This window comes from Drosophila elegans, unplaced genomic scaffold, assembly GCF_018152505.1.
Source record: "Drosophila elegans isolate 14027-0461.03 unplaced genomic scaffold, ASM1815250v1 contig_149, whole genome shotgun sequence".
Taxonomy (NCBI): Eukaryota; Metazoa; Arthropoda; class Insecta; order Diptera; family Drosophilidae; genus Drosophila; species Drosophila elegans.
In genome coordinates, this window is record NW_024545513.1 from 14,042,980 (window position 1) to 14,060,779 (window position 17,800).

The 17,800-nt window shown below is 39.5% G+C and overlaps 1 protein-coding gene across 1 annotated transcript in view; it reads left to right on the forward strand.

The window, feature by feature from the left end:
- Nucleotides 1–17,800, forward strand: part of LOC108140872 — a 94,230-nt gene that overhangs the window by 19,472 nt on the left and 56,958 nt on the right.

Consider the following 17,800-nt stretch of genomic DNA (forward strand, 5'->3'; position numbering starts at 1 on the left):
TAAAAATTGAAAATAAACAAAAATAACCATCAACTAAAAATGTATTCTTTAATATACACTATGGCCCAACGTTGCCCACAAGCAACATCCGGTAGCGCCCAAACTAGTGGGGGTGGGGAGTTCAAACTTTACTCAAATACTGCTTGGCCCAATACAAACAGAATACAAAAAAAAAAATATTTTTTTTTCGACAGGGAAAAAGTTGGGGTCGAAAGGGTTACGCAGTTGGTATATATCCCGAAACTATTAATTTTGAAGCCGAAACAGATGAAAATTGAGATTCGAAAATTTAGTTTGGATAGCAGAGAAAAAATTATATGCCTCAGCCTTTATAACGAATATTTTTCAAACTAAAGTTGGTCAAAACATATGCCAAAGCTTATTTGTTCCGAGTTGAACAAAACTATGCAATGACCGCAAATGGTTGGCAAATTGTCAGCAACTCATATGCCGGTTTTCCCTTACGAGTGACTTGGTTATGAAATTTTCTAAATACCACAAAAATATCCTGTGCAACATTTGTGAACTTTAGTCTTTGGTCTTTGGTCTTTGCTCTTTCCTCTTTTATTTTAACTACTTACTTACATCTATACCTATCTGCTTATTTGTCTGTGTTCTCCATGGCCGTGATCTTTTTGAATTTGTTGTGTGTGTGAGCGGTGTGTATGCACAGTTGTAGATTTTAGATGGATTTTTGCAAAAAGTTTTCTATTCTGCAACTGTCTCATGTAGCCTCTCTGCCTCCCGTCACACCCCCCTCCTACCACACGCTCTTTCGCTTGCGGCCAGCCCCAGTGCACAAATCCCTTGCCTACATTTCAGCGCATACAGAGTTGTCAACAAGCATTGACATTAATTAAAGCCCAGCGTTGCATGCGACAGCAACTTGCAACTCTGCTCATTTGTGAGTGTGGCGCGTGTGTGAGGGCCTGCGGCGGCTTCACTTAACCATTAGACTTTAATTACTATGCTAAAATTCACGCTCGTCTGCCGCACCACAAAGCACCAACAGCGGCGGCAACAAAAACTAGAAAAACAAAAAAACAAAAACAGTAGTTGCACAAGTGTATGTATGCAAGTATTCGCTTCTGCTCGTTGCCCCCAAAGTATGCTTTAAAATTGCATTTCGCATTTCGTTAGTCCTACCCTCGTCTCAACCCTGAACCCTCAACTTTCAACCCTCATCTCGTCCTGCAATTGCCTGGCATTCTTATGGAGGCCAGATCGTTGTGCCAACCCCAGTATGTTCATTTGCTATTTTTGCATCATGGCGTTTACATTCTGTTTTGTATATCTTAATAGTGCGTTTTCTTTGACTGCTTATAATTTTGTTATTATCATCTGTTTTGGCACAGCTCTTTGCACAGAAGTCGTGCCTTAATGCCGATTCAAATTAATTGCTATGCTCATTTTAATTTCATTATTAGACTGATTATTTGCATTGCAGCATTTCTGCTTTGGCGTCAACGTGTTTGGATTAACCGATATACAAATAATCAAAAGCTATTTACGTTAACCTAAATTAAATCCTTAGCTCATTTTTTTAAATAATAAAAATGAAAAGAAAAAAATGCTCGATAAATTGTGGTTTTTATTTGAAAAATGTTTATAAAAGCTTCTTTGAAAATTTCGTTTTTAAATTATTTGACAACTATGGAAATTTTGTAGTATAGAATATTGTATATAAAAATATAAAATTAACTAAAATTACTGTTGAAGTATTTTTTTTATTTATGGTAATAGAAAGAATATGAGTTTTGGGACTAAGTATGGGTTATTGCTTAATATAATGCTATCATTGGCATTTTTTCAAGAAAAATTAAAAGGTATGTTCATCTATTATATGATTATTTCATATGGAATGTTTGGCTTATGTACAATGGTCCTGCATGGATAAATCGCTTTGGGATCATTTAAAGTGCTTTAGCCATGGTGTTAATGCCATATGGCTACGTTTTATCCCCGTTTTTCTCCTTTCTTGGGCTCCCAGTTCTCCTTTGCCTAATTCGCTCTTGATTATCATAATTAAACAATTTAGTTACAAGTGCGGCCTCCCATTTGTTGCACTTTGCTCTGTTTTCCGAGTGGCAGTAGTAGCAACAACAGCAACAACGGCAACAACAACGATTCAAATGCATTGTTCGTGTTAGTTGCCAGTTGTTGTTGCTTCCTGTTCTTTTTGCAGCAATTCTTAAATGTAAATTACGCGCTTTGTTGACTTTGCCCCTGCAGCAGAAAACAGTGAAAGGGGCTGTGGATATGTGTGTGTAAGTGTGTTTCTGTTGTGGGGGGTGTGGAGGTGGTGGAGGTGGTGAATGAGGTAAGCAGTGCACACATTGTAATACCCATTACCCCCCATTTTACCCTTCTGGGTGCTGTAATTGTGGCCAGCTTTGAGCTGAGAATTTTCTTCGGCTTGTGTGCGTGTTTGCGAGATTGCTGTCAAAATGTTGTAGGCACCACGAAGCCCACCCCCCTTTTGATTGTCAGTTTTGGACAACGTCTCTGTTTGTCTGGCAAGTGAAATTTTGTTTAACGTTGCTCGATTATGCATGAGAACTGAATGTGGAAGTGGGAGTCGAATCGACCTCCGTGTGCGAGTGTTTTAGTGTTTGGATGACCCTGTTGGGGCCTTTAACCATGGTTAGTTTATGCGATTGATTTTTGGCCGTACTTGTCCTTGCTGTGTGTGTGTGTGCCAGTGTGTGTCAGTGTGTGCTAGTATGTGTATTAGTGTATGTGCCACGTGCAAGACAACGCCAAACATGGCGTGTGTATTGTATATTTGAGTGCGGCCACTCTGCGTATACGTAATATCCTTTGGGGAATTGTTATGTAATTCCCGTGTAGAGATTTCTATTGGGTCTTGCGATTCCTTCTGGACATCATTTAAGTGGTTATTAAGTAATTGACAAAAAAATAGTTTTGCTCCAAGATTGTTGATTTTCGCTTTTCTTTTCTTCGTTCCTAATTGAATACTTTTTTTCACCCCCCTCTGGACTTTTTAAAAAAGAAATAAAATGCATTTAAAATCAATTAGTAACGTCTTGTTTAAAGACATTTTCCTTCCGTTAGAGTTTTGCTCAAGCCCGTCTTGTCTCAATTTATTTAGACATTTTTCTCTAGATCTTTGTTGTCTTTTCTCGTTTCCCCTTGGTTTTTTTTGCGCTACTTTGCTTTTCTTTCTTGCATAAATACCTTTTTCATTTGAAATTCATTAAGAAACTAAAGTACATTGCCTTCAAGCCAAACTAACTGAATATTTGTTGTCTGCTGATTTAGTACTTCGAGTATCTTTTCGAACCTATTGCTTTGCTCTTGTTTCACATCGGTGATTGCAGTTCCAACTAATTGAGAAAGTGTTTCTACAAGGTATTTTATTCGCTCTCATTATTTTTTATACTTTCCCATTTGCTATCGCCTTTTTCCCAACCCTTATTGTCTCAGCTTACCGCTCCTTCTCCGATTTTATAACAAATTTTCCGGGAAGACCCTTACCTTAAAGTTTTCCCATTTCGGCTCCAGTTTCTTGTACTTAATGACGAGCCACCATGAAGGGGGTGGGGAGGGGGTGGTAACCTCCTGACACATTGGCCTTCAAGGCTGGCTTTCTTACTTCACCTCTCCTTCGCTGCCATTGTTGTGCCCCAATCAGGATGACTCTTTCTTTCCTTCCCTCTGACCGCAGCATCGGCCATTTCTTGGCCATTATCATTTGACACGCTCCCGCCCACTGGAAACCCCCGCAACCTGGTGACCCCGCTAGTGCCTAGTTTCCGGCACGTTTGGCCCGACAATTTTCCCATTTCTGCCTTTTGCTCTCTTACTTTTTAATTTGTTTTAATGAACTTTCGAGCAACGTATATTCGAGAAGGGGGGCGAGATTCAGTTGCAATATGCTAGCTCACTTGTATAATTACAGGCGCCATTGCATGTGCATCTCCAGCCACCTCCGCCCATGGAAGCCTCATGGAATCCGCCTGCTGAAAATCCCCCCTGAGCCCCGAAACCCCCAAACCCACGCCTCTTGTTTCTGGGCCTCGGCCTGAAGTGCGTGGCTTTCATTAATTTTAATGAGTTTTAAAAGTTGTTGCCATTTTTTTGCCACACTGCACTTCTGCGTGTTGCCCTCCCTTTCCACAACCCTCCTCAAAATGGCTCTGTTTTTTGCCCCTTTTTTGCCGCAGACTTTTTGTTGATTTTTTTTTATTTTATTTTATTTCATTTATTTGATTCTTCCTTGCTGACTATTTTCGCTGTAAGTTTTCTGTGTGTGCTTGTTATTTTATTTTTTATTTTGCCGCTCAGCGTGTAGTTTTTGTGCACTTGTTGTCAATTGTTCACCGGCAAAACAGCAAAAACAGCAAAAACACCACTGACAAAACCAGTCTTTTATCTATTGAAAGCACACACACACACGCACTCAGAAACAGACAAAATAGATACAGATTGCACAGATGCATGTACGCATATACGCATATACGCATATAGGCATATAGGCATATAGGCATATAGGCATACATATACGCATATACGCATATACACGGACAATGACATTTATTTCTATTTGCAGTTGCAATTGCAATTGCTGAAAGACAGGCAAATGGAGGGAAAGTGGATGTAGAAGTAGAAGTCAGGGGTGGTGTCTTCGCCACCTGCTGTGTGTATAGTTTATGCTTAAATAACTCACAGCTGTGCATAATTCAGACTGAAGCCTAACACAGCCCGAAGTTTGTGTGGAAATGGGTGGGCTGGGCCAGGATGAAAGGATGAAAGGAGCAGAAGCTCCATTAGTCGAGCTGGTTCAAACAGAAACAGAAAAGAACGCCCAATACTCGTAGCATTCACTTAATGCGCAGAGAGTGAAAAGCAAGTGCAGGATTTATCCGGGTTAAGTGGAAGCCGCTGCGAATGGGAGCTGCCAAGATTTGGCAGACGAACCTGGAGGGCTACCATTGAACCCCTTGAAATGCACAGATCGTTGGGATCGCTTTCAACCGCAGAGCAAAAGTTGACAGCTTTGTTAATGGCTCTGTGGAAAGGCAAAACTGAAGCACAAAACAGACAGCTTTGCCGCTGCAAATAAGATTTTGCTCTAAGTTTCTCTGCTGTTGTGTATTCATGGTATTACCTTTTTGTTTTTTTTTGCGAGAGATGAGTGAGCAACATCAAGAGCCATAATGGAAATCAAACCAGAAAGCCAAACATTTGCCAAGCTGTCGTGTTACTAAGTGCGTTAAAACAGCTCAAACAGAAGTGAAAATAGAGCTGGATGGAAGGAGGGGAACTTCTATGTGATTTTGCATTCTTCAGCTCGAGCATTAGGCCAAGTATTTGCCATGGCCTTCCGCTCCCCTACTAGTATTTTCCCTTTTCGTTTATTTGCCTCGTTTTCGTTTTCTCGCTCCTTGTCGTGATTGTCCTTTGTCCTTTTGTCCAACTGCTTGTGGCGTTTTCGCAATTTGATTTATGTGCTGCCCCCAAAACATTCATTAAGATATAATCATAACGCATAGAAAACGCAAACAGGATGAGGATGAAAGCGTCGTCTATATGGGTGTACAAATATAAACATAAATATAAATATACATATTCGTATTCGTATAGAGTATGTATCCCTATCTCATATATCATAGAATGTCCTTGCTTTATTTCTGTGTGCTCTTCCCATTTCTTTTCAGTCGCTTACTGTTTTTGTGGCATCATCAGTTGCGCAAATATCCTTGCAAATTTCTAGACACATTTTTTGGTCATAAGATTTCATTAGATTCACATGACCAGAAGCTATAATGAGGTTGGGCTCCATCTGGTGCCTGCAATAGGCGGCAAATCGGGCTAATGGCTCAGATCGTTCAGATATGTGGCCTGAATGAGGCATAGGAATGCCTTAGGTTGAGAAAAAATACGTGCACAATACAAATGAATAATTGTAATCATTGAATATGCATAAATGTCCTTAAAACATACATATCATACGTACCTCATAGATAAATAAGTATTTCTTTCTTTAATAGAAACCTAATTGTTAATAAATGACAATAAATACTAAAAAAGCATATTGCTTAAAACTTTTATTATAAGGTCTTTAAAATGGGATCAACGTTTCCAATGCATTCTTTAACTACAGTAAAAAACCTTGTACATTTTATAAACTTCAGGCAAATACAAGCTTTGTACTCTATTTAAACGTGCCCGTTGTTGAATAGTTCTGTTGCTCATTCTAATTTTAATTTCCTGTCAGCAGCTGTCCCTCCGTCCCCCGAACTGCAAAAAGCAAAATAATTAGAAAATTTCCCCACCTACATGGGAGTTGAGTGAAAAGTTCAGTTTGTTGTGCTTGCCTCAATTGGAGTTTCATATGCATGACTTCCAACCAAATAAACAAATCATACCCCAAACAAAATGTTCTCCTCTTTGTGAGTTTGTTATAGTGTTTATGCCAGGACTTTCAGGAATTCGTGAATAAATGAACTCAAAAAAAGAGGTTTAGAGTGTTTTAAAATAAAATAAGTAAACAGTTACCATTTTTGTTAGCTAAATCGACCAACTTTTACAGTTAGTTTTTTGTAAATTCGTAGCTTGGTGTGTTTTTGTTGTGAGCACAAAACATATCTATAAATTCAAACCACAATTTTTAGGATAAATGTTGATTTTAACAAGAAATTAATTCAGCAACATATCGAATATTCTTTAAAAATTGTAACATTTTAAAATATTAAAACTGTAAGCCAATTCATGAAATGGACTTGGCATAAACTCAGTACATGTAGCAATAGCAATTTACAGTTATTTAGCATTTCGTAAATGTAAATGCAAGTCATATTGGTAGATTCTATTATTTCTGTAGCCATTGCAGTGTATTTCAAATTCATTGCACTTATTTCTCTTCATTCGGCATGACATTATTCTCATCTCTTTGTGTTTTTTGACAAAGTACAAATTGTCTTTTTTAAGCTAATTAAATTGACCATTCTCAACTAATCCAAATCCATTTCTATTTTACTTTCTTTACAGGTGAGTGCAGCACTTTTGTGCAATTTACTTAATGCGCAGAGAGTGAAAAGCAAGTGCAGGATTTATCCGGGTTAAGTGGAAGCCGCTGCGAATGGGAGCTGCCAAGATTTGGCAGACGAACCTGGAGGGCTACCATTGAACCCCTTGAAATGCACAGATCGTTGGGATCGCTTTCAACCGCAGAGCAAAAGTTGACAGCTTTGTTAATGGCTCTGTGGAAAGGCAAAACTGAAGCACAAAACAGACAGCTTTGCCGCTGCAAATAAGATTTTGCTCTAAGTTTCTCTGCTGTTGTGTATTCATGGTATTACCTTTTTGTTTTTTTTTGCGAGAGATGAGTGAGCAACATCAAGAGCCATAATGGAAATCAAACCAGAAAGCCAAACATTTGCCAAGCTGTCGTGTTACTAAGTGCGTTAAAACAGCTCAAACAGAAGTGAAAATAGAGCTGGATGGAAGGAGGGGAACTTCTATGTGATTTTGCATTCTTCAGCTCGAGCATTAGGCCAAGTATTTGCCATGGCCTTCCGCTCCCCTACTAGTATTTTCCCTTTTCGTTTATTTGCCTCGTTTTCGTTTTCTCGCTCCTTGTCGTGATTGTCCTTTGTCCTTTTGTCCAACTGCTTGTGGCGTTTTCGCAATTTGATTTATGTGCTGCCCCCAAAACATTCATTAAGATATAATCATAACGCATAGAAAACGCAAACAGGATGAGGATGAAAGCGTCGTCTATATGGGTGTACAAATATAAACATAAATATAAATATACATATTCGTATTCGTATAGAGTATGTATCCCTATCTCATATATCATAGAATGTCCTTGCTTTATTTCTGTGTGCTCTTCCCATTTCTTTTCAGTCGCTTACTGTTTTTGTGGCATCATCAGTTGCGCAAATATCCTTGCAAATTTCTAGACACATTTTTTGGTCATAAGATTTCATTAGATTCACATGACCAGAAGCTATAATGAGGTTGGGCTCCATCTGGTGCCTGCAATAGGCGGCAAATCGGGCTAATGGCTCAGATCGTTCAGATATGTGGCCTGAATGAGGCATAGGAATGCCTTAGGTTGAGAAAAAAATACGTGCACAATACAAATGAATAATTGTAATCATTGAATATGCATAAATGTCCTTAAAACATACATATCATACGTACCTCATAGATAAATAAGTATTTCTTTCTTTAATAGAAACCTAATTGTTAATAAATGACAATAAATACTAAAAAAGCATATTGCTTAAAACTTTTATTATAAGGTCTTTAAAATGGGATCAACGTTTCCAATGCATTCTTTAACTACAGTAAAAAACCTTGTACATTTTATAAACTTCAGGCAAATACAAGCTTTGTACTCTATTTAAACGTGCCCGTTGTTGAATAGTTCTGTTGCTCATTCTAATTTTAATTTCCTGTCAGCAGCTGTCCCTCCGTCCCCCGAACTGCAAAAAGCAAAATAATTAGAAAATTTCCCCACCTACATGGGAGTTGAGTGAAAAGTTCAGTTTGTTGTGCTTGCCTCAATTGGAGTTTCATATGCATGACTTCCAACCAAATAAACAAATCATACCCCAAACAAAATGTTCTCCTCTTTGTGAGTTTGTTATAGTGTTTATGCCAGGACTTTCAGGAATTCGTGAATAAATGAACTCAAAAAAAGAGGTTTAGAGTGTTTTAAAATAAAATAAGTAAACAGTTACCATTTTTGTTAGCTAAATCGACCAACTTTTACAGTTAGTTTTTTGTAAATTCGTAGCTTGGTGTGTTTTTGTTGTGAGCACAAAACATATCTATAAATTCAAACCACAATTTTTAGGATAAATGTTGATTTTAACAAGAAATTAATTCAGCAACATATCGAATATTCTTTAAAAATTGTAACATTTTAAAATATTAAAACTGTAAGCCAATTCATGAAATGGACTTGGCATAAACTCAGTACATGTAGCAATAGCAATTTACAGTTATTTAGCATTTCGTAAATGTAAATGCAAGTCATATTGGTAGATTCTATTATTTCTGTAGCCATTGCAGTGTATTTCAAATTCATTGCACTTATTTCTCTTCATTCGGCATGACATTATTCTCATCTCTTTGTGTTTTTTGACAAAGTACAAATTGTCTTTTTTAAGCTAATTAAATTGACCATTCTCAACTAATCCAAATCCATTTCTATTTTACTTTCTTTACAGGTGAGTGCAGCACTTTTGTGCAATTTATACGAGGTCGATATATCGTAAATACTGTGTGTTTGCTAAGATATGGTAAGGAATCTGTTATCTATGACTTTCCCTACCGACTTCTTTCGGGAATTTCTCTGTTTTTTTTTTTTTTTTTTTATGGGGATGTTCAAGGAAGCGGGTCGAGACATTCCGCTTTTCTCTTTTAACGCCCTCCCGCTGTCCGTTTGGAAATTTATGTACTCCACCTTGTTGGAAAAACCCTTCTGGCAGCTTTTCCCCACCATGTATCTGCAGAAGCTAAAGCAATATTATTTCTGCCTTTTATCTATCCTTCTCCATGGCCCTCCTTCCCCTCCCTTGATTTGCCCAACTGCACTTTGTCTTTAGCTTCTCTTTACTCGATTTTTCGGTCAGTGGCAATTGGCCGCCGCCGACGACCGACGGAAGTAGTCCCCTTGCCACGCCCCTCATTCCACCTCTCCCTTACCGCCCTTTATCGTGTAATTTTCCGGCTGTTTTCACGTTGCCGGAAACCCGTGAATTTCGCGTTGAACGAGGGAATAGTGGAAAATACGGGGAAAGTCCTGAAAACGAGTGTCGTATTTGTTTCCCCCACCCATTTCCATGGCTCGCCTTTCGGTGCTAATTTCTGCTCCAGTTACGTGGCGGGAAAATTGGTTGAAATTTTGCAGGCGGAGTGAATGGAGCGTCGACACTCCAACTTATTAAACATAATTCACATGGCACCGCCAAAAAGTCGTCAAACAACAATGGCTGAAAGAGAAACCGCAACGAGTTAATTAAGTGGCTTAAACAATCGAAACTAAGTGCAGGGAAGGGGGCAAAGGTTAATGGGGAGAAGAAGGCATAAGTACAACTGTTGAGTGGAGCTGCAGGCCAAGTTTTACTTCCATTCTCAATATGCAATGAAGCAAAACCGCGGACAAGAAGCTGTCCCGACCAAAGCTGCATTTCCAATCGAGAAAAGCGCATGAGTGTTTGTAGTTTTTACACTGCAAGAAAATGTTCTATTGTGGCAACATCAAATAAAGTTTACATTTTCACCACCTGTAAACATATTTTTCAACGTTTTGCTTAAAAGACCTTGATGGATGTGATAGCAAAAATAAATAGTTCAAGGAATAACATTTCAATTAGTTGTCATGCCAACCGCTTAGCATTTTCTTCAAAATGTATAGCTATTTTTGGCAATGTAGCCAAGAAAAATTGAAAGAAATGAAAGAATTTATAATTCTTTAAAACTTAAAACAAACTTGAGTTGTGTGTAGTGAGTTGAAGCATATTTCCATTGTTTTGCAAAACACAAAATTATTATTATTATAAATGCAATGAAGTTTACATTTCCCATCTAAAGAAATAAAATCGATGCAAAATATCATTACTGTCTTGAGATCATAATTCTGGTCAATAACCGATAACTTCAATGTGTCTTATTGAATGTGAAATCAGATTTTTTCTCGTCATTTGAACAAGTAATTCAATAAAAGGCATGTATACATTGGGCCATCCTTTTTGGCTTATCACATTGAATCAAATAAATTACGCGAAATGAAAATACCACTGATTGTGACTGTAAAAATATTTGCACTTGAATTAAGATTAAAACGAAAATGATGTTGAATTTTTCATATAAATTGGCAAATAAAATCCATATTTCTGACTTTAAATTCCTGCTGCCCTCTTCACTTTGTACATGATTTATTCTCATTCTGGCTTTGTTGCGATTGGCAGAGTTTTTTTTCCCCTTTTTTTTTTGTTTTTTTTTCCTCTCAGTGAGCTGCCGCCATCTCTTTTTTAATGCATGTTGAATAGGGCTCGCGGCTGACGGCGGACGGCTGGCCGGTTGGGCGGTCGCAAAAGGGGGGCGTGGCAGTGCAGGGCACATGGCAAGCGCAGTCATTGCGGCTAAAGCGGTTTCTGCGGTTTCCGGCAGCCGCAAGGCAGCTTCCTCTGACCCTTTCGTTTTGGCGTCCGCATATCTCCATCTCCTTTCAGCTCGGCCGCAAACTGCTTTTGGTCATCGCCTTTGGCGTCGCCTGGCGCTGCATTGATAAAGCTCCCCCGGGAGCCAGCGAAGGGTTAAGGGGGCCCGGCGGGGGGTTAAGAGGGTTGGGTCGGCATGTCACAGCCGCAGTAAAACAGTTGCAATCACTGATCCAGAAACGGCAGCCCAGTTACCGATGCAAAATTTAACAAGATTTTCGTTAAGGGACAGCAAAGTTGCTTAAATTTATTTTCAGGTTGTGAGTGGAAACTGGAGCATTCCAATGCCAAATCTTCAGAGTCGCTCGGTTTTGTTTTGTAAATTGATCTTCTAAACAAACTAGCCTGGCAAAAAAACTTTATACTAAAAATACGTTTTACAATTTAAATGCAATTGATTTTAAAAGTATTTGTATTGCTCGAAATAGATATGTCACATGTGGGGAGATAATAACAATTATTACAATGTTGAAAATCTTTTTTGCAACTAAGTGGCATCTGGAGCAGATTAGATTACATAGAACTTATAGTAAATTGAACGTACATATGTATGACGTATAATAATCAGTTCTTTTGATGACATACATTTCGCTACTTTGACAGATTAATTGCATTTACTACACTTATTAATCTAAGTTGGAATCTAGACGAACTTTAATGAAATGTTTGTTAAATTATTTTAGGGCGGTCTAGACCATGCACAAAATACACAACTAAATGATGTACTTTCAAATTCCTGAATTTTATATGTTCCTACTTGAAGTAGGAAAAATGTAATTTAGTTTTGTGAAAACATAAAAACGTACAGTAATTACACAAAGATATAAATAGGCACCAGAAGTAGTGAATCGAGAACCGGGTATAGTTTTCAACTTCAATTGCACTCTGCAATTCCCTTTTCAGTCGGTTTTTTATCCGAGTTTCCTATTGTAAGTCTGTCTTACTTTCCAAGCCTTATTCCGATTTTCCTTCGACGGGTTTTCCACTTTTTCTGGTCTTCTTTACCCCATTTCTTATCCTTTTCCACTCATTTTCTTCCTTCACTTGCCAGCCAACAAAAACACAGAAATGTATGTGGGGGGATAAAGGAGTTTTCCTTGGGCTTTCCTGCCATTCAGCCCCGCCCCATTTTCCGGCTGCCACCCCTTCCGTGTGGCACTTTTATGTGTCTTTGTTGTTGCTCGTTCCGTTGTTGTTTCATTAGATCATTTGAAATTGTATGCCAAGCAGTTGTTTCGTGTTGCTGCCTATTTGCATACATATATGCATGCACAGGGAAAAGGATATTCAAGGATGTCAGTGTGCTGTAGCTATTTGCTGTGTGTGTGTGTGTGTGTGTTTGGCAGCCCGAGTTTTGCATGGTGAAATTGAAACAAATCTTGAACAATGCAGCTTACTTTTCTGTTGTTGCATTTGCCACTGAGCCGTAAGTTATTAGGGCCCCGAAATGACTGCCCCGAAAAGTAGGCAATTCAAAATGCAGAAGTCCCGGCTAATGTGGCACACATTCCGGCCGCCCACTCAAAATGCCCACCCACCCACATGTCCTGCACTTTGGCCCCCGAATGCCAGACATTTGGAGAATGCATTAAAGCCTTTAAAGTCCCCATCTGAAAAGACCGAATGGTGGGTGGGAAAGTTTCCCCCTGGTTTATGATGCGGCCCAAACGGCACGTTTAAGCAATTGCAAAACTTTGTATGGAGCTTTTTTCCTTACTGTATGATATGGCTACATAGTCCGTCCACCTTCGGTTGTTCGTGTTTGGTCAGTTTTGAAGTATTTGGCAATTTATCATAAACAAATGTGCAACATCTTGTGGCATATATTGTGGTTGAATGATAGAAATAAAAATGTGTATCGAATGCAACAAACTTGAGTAACTATGATCTAGAATACACCTTAATATTAAACATCGAAATGTGTTTAAAAACAGATACTAAATAATCAATAATAACAGAATTTTGATATTATGAAAAATATTTGTTTACTAAGGAATCACTTTTGTACATAACGTCTAAATTCTTATTATTATTAATGCCAATTAAGTATAGTCATTTATTTGCTTCTTCCTTTGAAGTAAAAATATTTCAATAGATTAAAGTTACATTTTAGACAAATATTCCCTTTAACTTTTAATCTCCTACACCCTGTTTTCAGAAGCTCATGTTGTTTTGTATAATTTACGTTAAGTACCCTCCCTTTCTCTCCCTTTGTTAAGCCCATTAGTAATCAATTGACCGCTTAGACTGGCATTGCAATCAAAATTCGCCATTTAATTGTTATAATTTTTGTTCAATTCCATAAATTGTAAATCATTAACCCCTCACCCACTCTGGTGGTTCATTCGGCTCCAGCCGGGACAACCCCCTGCACCGACCAATTATAACTGACAATTATTTCAGTTTCACTCTGCCATTAATTATTTCATTTTTGTGGCTTTCATCTAATGAAATTGCAATAATAACGATTGCCGCAGTTTGTGAGCCACTGCAATGACCTCACAACTGTTATCGCTCCGGATGGCGGTGGGTCTTTTGGTATTAATCTTTATGGTTACCGGAGGGTCGGGGTCAGGGGTCCGTGCTTCGGGGTTCGGGTTCCGGTGCGTTACGAGTCATAAAAACCAACTAATGATGGTCCGAGGCAGAGCCGTAAACTCTGGCTGGCAGGTTTCTTCTTCAGCCACGGGGTCTTTTGTTTCGCTGTTGTTGCTGGCATCCTATAACGCTGAAAATATGGCCACTATATATATTGGTTATACTAACCACCATCTTAATGTAAATTAAATACGAGAGTTAATAGTTCCTGTAAAGTATTCAGAAGTTAATAGCTTCTGTATAAAAATTCAATCAAATATTTGGATAAATTTTTATATGTGAATTTTCTAAATGAATAATTAATTAAAAAAAACTTTTAAAAAATAGTATAAGATTATTTCCATATATTTTCGTGATGTATTCCAATTTTAGTTTAACAAATTTAGATGATAATTGAACCGACAGTTTACTGGTTAAATGGTGTGGAGGAGGCCTTAATTTCTTTCAATTAGCATAAGATATATTTTTGTTGAAGACTTCGTCTTAGCTTTTGGCAAAAATATAGGGTATCACTACCTGGCGATGATTTGGTGAGTTTTTTGTCCTCTTTTGCCTTCCAGCCAAGCAAAACAACATAAAGACAAATAAAAAATGTGGGGCTTTGCTGCTCGCTTTGCGTTTGGCATCTGTCAAAATGGCAGCCAACTTGGCGGGTGGCTTCGTGGGGTGGTGAAATGATGACTGGTTGGGTTGGGTGGGTTTTGGGTGGCCAGTGGGCGAGCCCAGTGGGTGGTGCTGTCACGCAAACGTTTGAGCAGAAAATGACGATGTCGTTTGCCTTTCTCGCCGAAAATGCCCTTCCCTTTCTGCCATTCTGCGTTTCTCTCGCCTCGTTGCCGTCTGTGTGTGTGTGTGTGTGTGTGTGTGTGAGTGTGTTTATAAACGAGTTTTGCATTAAAATTTACAACAGCAGCAACAATGGCACCACGCACACTAAAATGGAGACATCAACGTGGATGGGTGTGTGCTTGGGACAGGTGAATGTACCCGTTGCCTTTTTGCCACTGACAGTTTTCCTCTCTCCGTATTTCCACATTTCCTTCCACTTCTGTGCGCTGATTTGTCAGGGTATAAAGAGGGAAATATAAATGTTATGACTTAATGGCGGCTGGAGGCTGGCAGGCAAGGGGAATCATCATTTTCACGGTCTCCAGTTTCCCCATTTTCCCCAGTTTCCTCAGTTTCCTCAACTTCCTGCGCTTGAGTCGCAAAGTATGCCATGCCAAGTGGCCAAATCAACAGATTGCATCACATGATAAGCGAGTAGATGGGCATGCCGACTGGAAGATGACAAGCACAACTGAATCATACCTGAGCCACACTATCGCATCAATCGCAAGCAATTTGGACAGTAGAAGCTGAAGTGACATTATGACTACAACATTTCACACATCAAAATCCCAGACCATAAACTTTACGGATATAACTTATAAGGAGACTCTCTAAATTTAATAGATGACATTACATAGTGTTCCTGGGGCAGCGGGGGTTGCTGGGGGTCGTCGACTTCTTATAGAAGGCAGCTCCAACGTAGCAGCGGGATGCTGATCGGTGGCGACTGTAGAGGTGCAAAAAAAAACCGCTCGCTCGCGACCCGAAAAGAAGAGCGAAAAAAAGACTTGTGTGTCGTTGTTTTTTTTTTGTATAGCGCTGACCTGCCGGGCGATGTATTCACTTGTTTGACAATTTTGGAACTAACTTAAAAAATAGAGCGCTTCAAGCGCCGAGCGCAGCCGGAAACTCTCCAAGAGCGGGAGAGTTCCTTGGAAGTGGTGAGAGGCGGAAAGCTCGCTGGAATGTGCTGAGCGGCGGAGAGCGGGAGTGCGAGAGCCTCTCGATCTTGTTCCGCTGCCTAAACACATAGGTTATTTACAAAAAAATAACATTAAGTTGTCATCAATATTAGACTTTTTTGTAAACCACTGCTATTTATTCTGCTTAAAGATTAAAGGTCACACTTTGCTCATTAGTGCATTTAAGGCATGCCAAATGATGGTTGTTGGAATTGTTGCCTCTGATTAAATAATTTATTTTTGTTTAGGTCGGGTAGATTTTGTTTGCAAAGATTTCTTTTTATTAAATTATATTGGGTAAAATTAATTTCTCAATATGATGAGTAAGTATAAAAATAGAACCTATGTGGCCCAAAATAGGGCCTTAGATATAAGGCTTTTTACGATTCCAAAGTGCACATCAAATAGAAATTAAATTAACAACAGAGACACAGATTATTTGTTAAGTGCTGAATGCAAAGTTACGCTTTGACAAAACCTACATTCAATTAGGTAAAAAGTACTCCCTCGTGATCAAAATGACAGGGCTGAAAAGTGAAGACGCTTTTGTAATCGCTCATTGAAAGTATCCAAATGGAACCGGACCCCCTGCAATGAATGCGATTGCCTTTCGAAAACTGCAGGAGAAATCGAAGGGAAATCTTGGCTGGCACTGGCCGTGTGTCAATTGGCCTGGCTTAATTCACTGGCTGCAGTTCGAACAATTGGCCGGACGAAGTCGACTTACTGAACCCAGGGCCATGCATCACGCCCAAGCCCAAGCCCAAGCCCAATCTGAAATCCCACTTTCAGCATCTCAGTCAGCACCTCTGACCTCCTGTCGGCCATTTGGCTCTCAGTTTTTCTGGCTTACATGCCTCTTTTTCGTTACGTTACGTTTCGTTTTCGTTTTCATTTTCTGTTTTTTTTTTTTTTTTTTTTTTTAAGCCGGTCTCTGGCATTTTTGGTTTATGGCAGCAAAGGACTGCGGCAGTTTTGGCATTTGCCAGCAGTCCGCACACACACGACAGCTGTGTGTGTCATGTCCAGAGCCATAAATCATTTATTTGAAAATTGCCATTGTATTGCGGTTTAATAGCATGTGATCATCATCATCAGCAGCAGGAGTAGGAGCCATCCCACCTTGTGGACAGTGGGCTGGGCCTGTTGGTTGGTTCGTCACACACTACATGTCGTATTCATAGCCAACTGTCTCGTCTCGCCTCGCCGCCTGCATCGTTACATTTAATATCCCAAATCGTACGAAAGGTCGGGGGTCGCATGCCCCAACATGCCCATTAATTATAATGCCGCACTGCGAGCGAAAGCAAAGGCAGGGGCCACAGCCGACCCGACTTCCGTTAGGGCCAGGGACACGCCTCCTCCGCCTCCTCCGCCTCCTCCACCGAAACCACTCAAACTGCCCAGCCACCCACACATCAAACCACCCAACGACACAAACACCCATCCACCCACATAGCAACATATGCCGCACGTTCGGTGCCTTTGTCGCCTTTGTCGCCTTTTTGTGTCGTGTTGTGGCAGTGATTTTCCTGCCTTCTTCTTCTTCACCTCCCCCCCAATTTCCCTTCTATTTCCCGGCGGGGTAACGAGGTCATTTGGCAATATACCAACACAAACAAAAATTATGTTATTGGTCAATGTATTTATGAGTACGCCAGGCTGTCCCCCAAGTCCCCAGCAGTCCGGACTGGGAAGTCACCTCCAATAGGTATGCCATGCTGCTCTGCACGAAAATTGCACGAAAATTGGAAATTTATTGCCCAACCCACACACACACACACAACACACTCACACACACAAACAGAGATAACGAGTGAAAGAGGAGAGCAACATGCGCTAATGACATTGTGCTGTGGTTTGTCGCCTCTTTTCTGCCCATTGCTCCAATACACTTTATGGGTGCGATTTCGATTGGATTTCTTCCTTCTGCCAAACAGATGGAAACCACAAATTCTCATTCAAATTCCATCGAAGAGCATTTCGAATTATTACTTCCATATTCAGTCGAAATTGAATAAAATTATTGTTCTTACTAAAAAAGAAAACAATCTAAGGCAATCTTCAATAGAAAATGAATACAACTAAAGTAATTTTTTTTTGTTATTGTTTTAAGTAAAAATAACGCAACTGCTTTCTTAAGCTTTCCAAAGAACAGTGAGAGCTTGATCTTAACCTTAACAAAGTGTAATTGTCTAAGCAAAA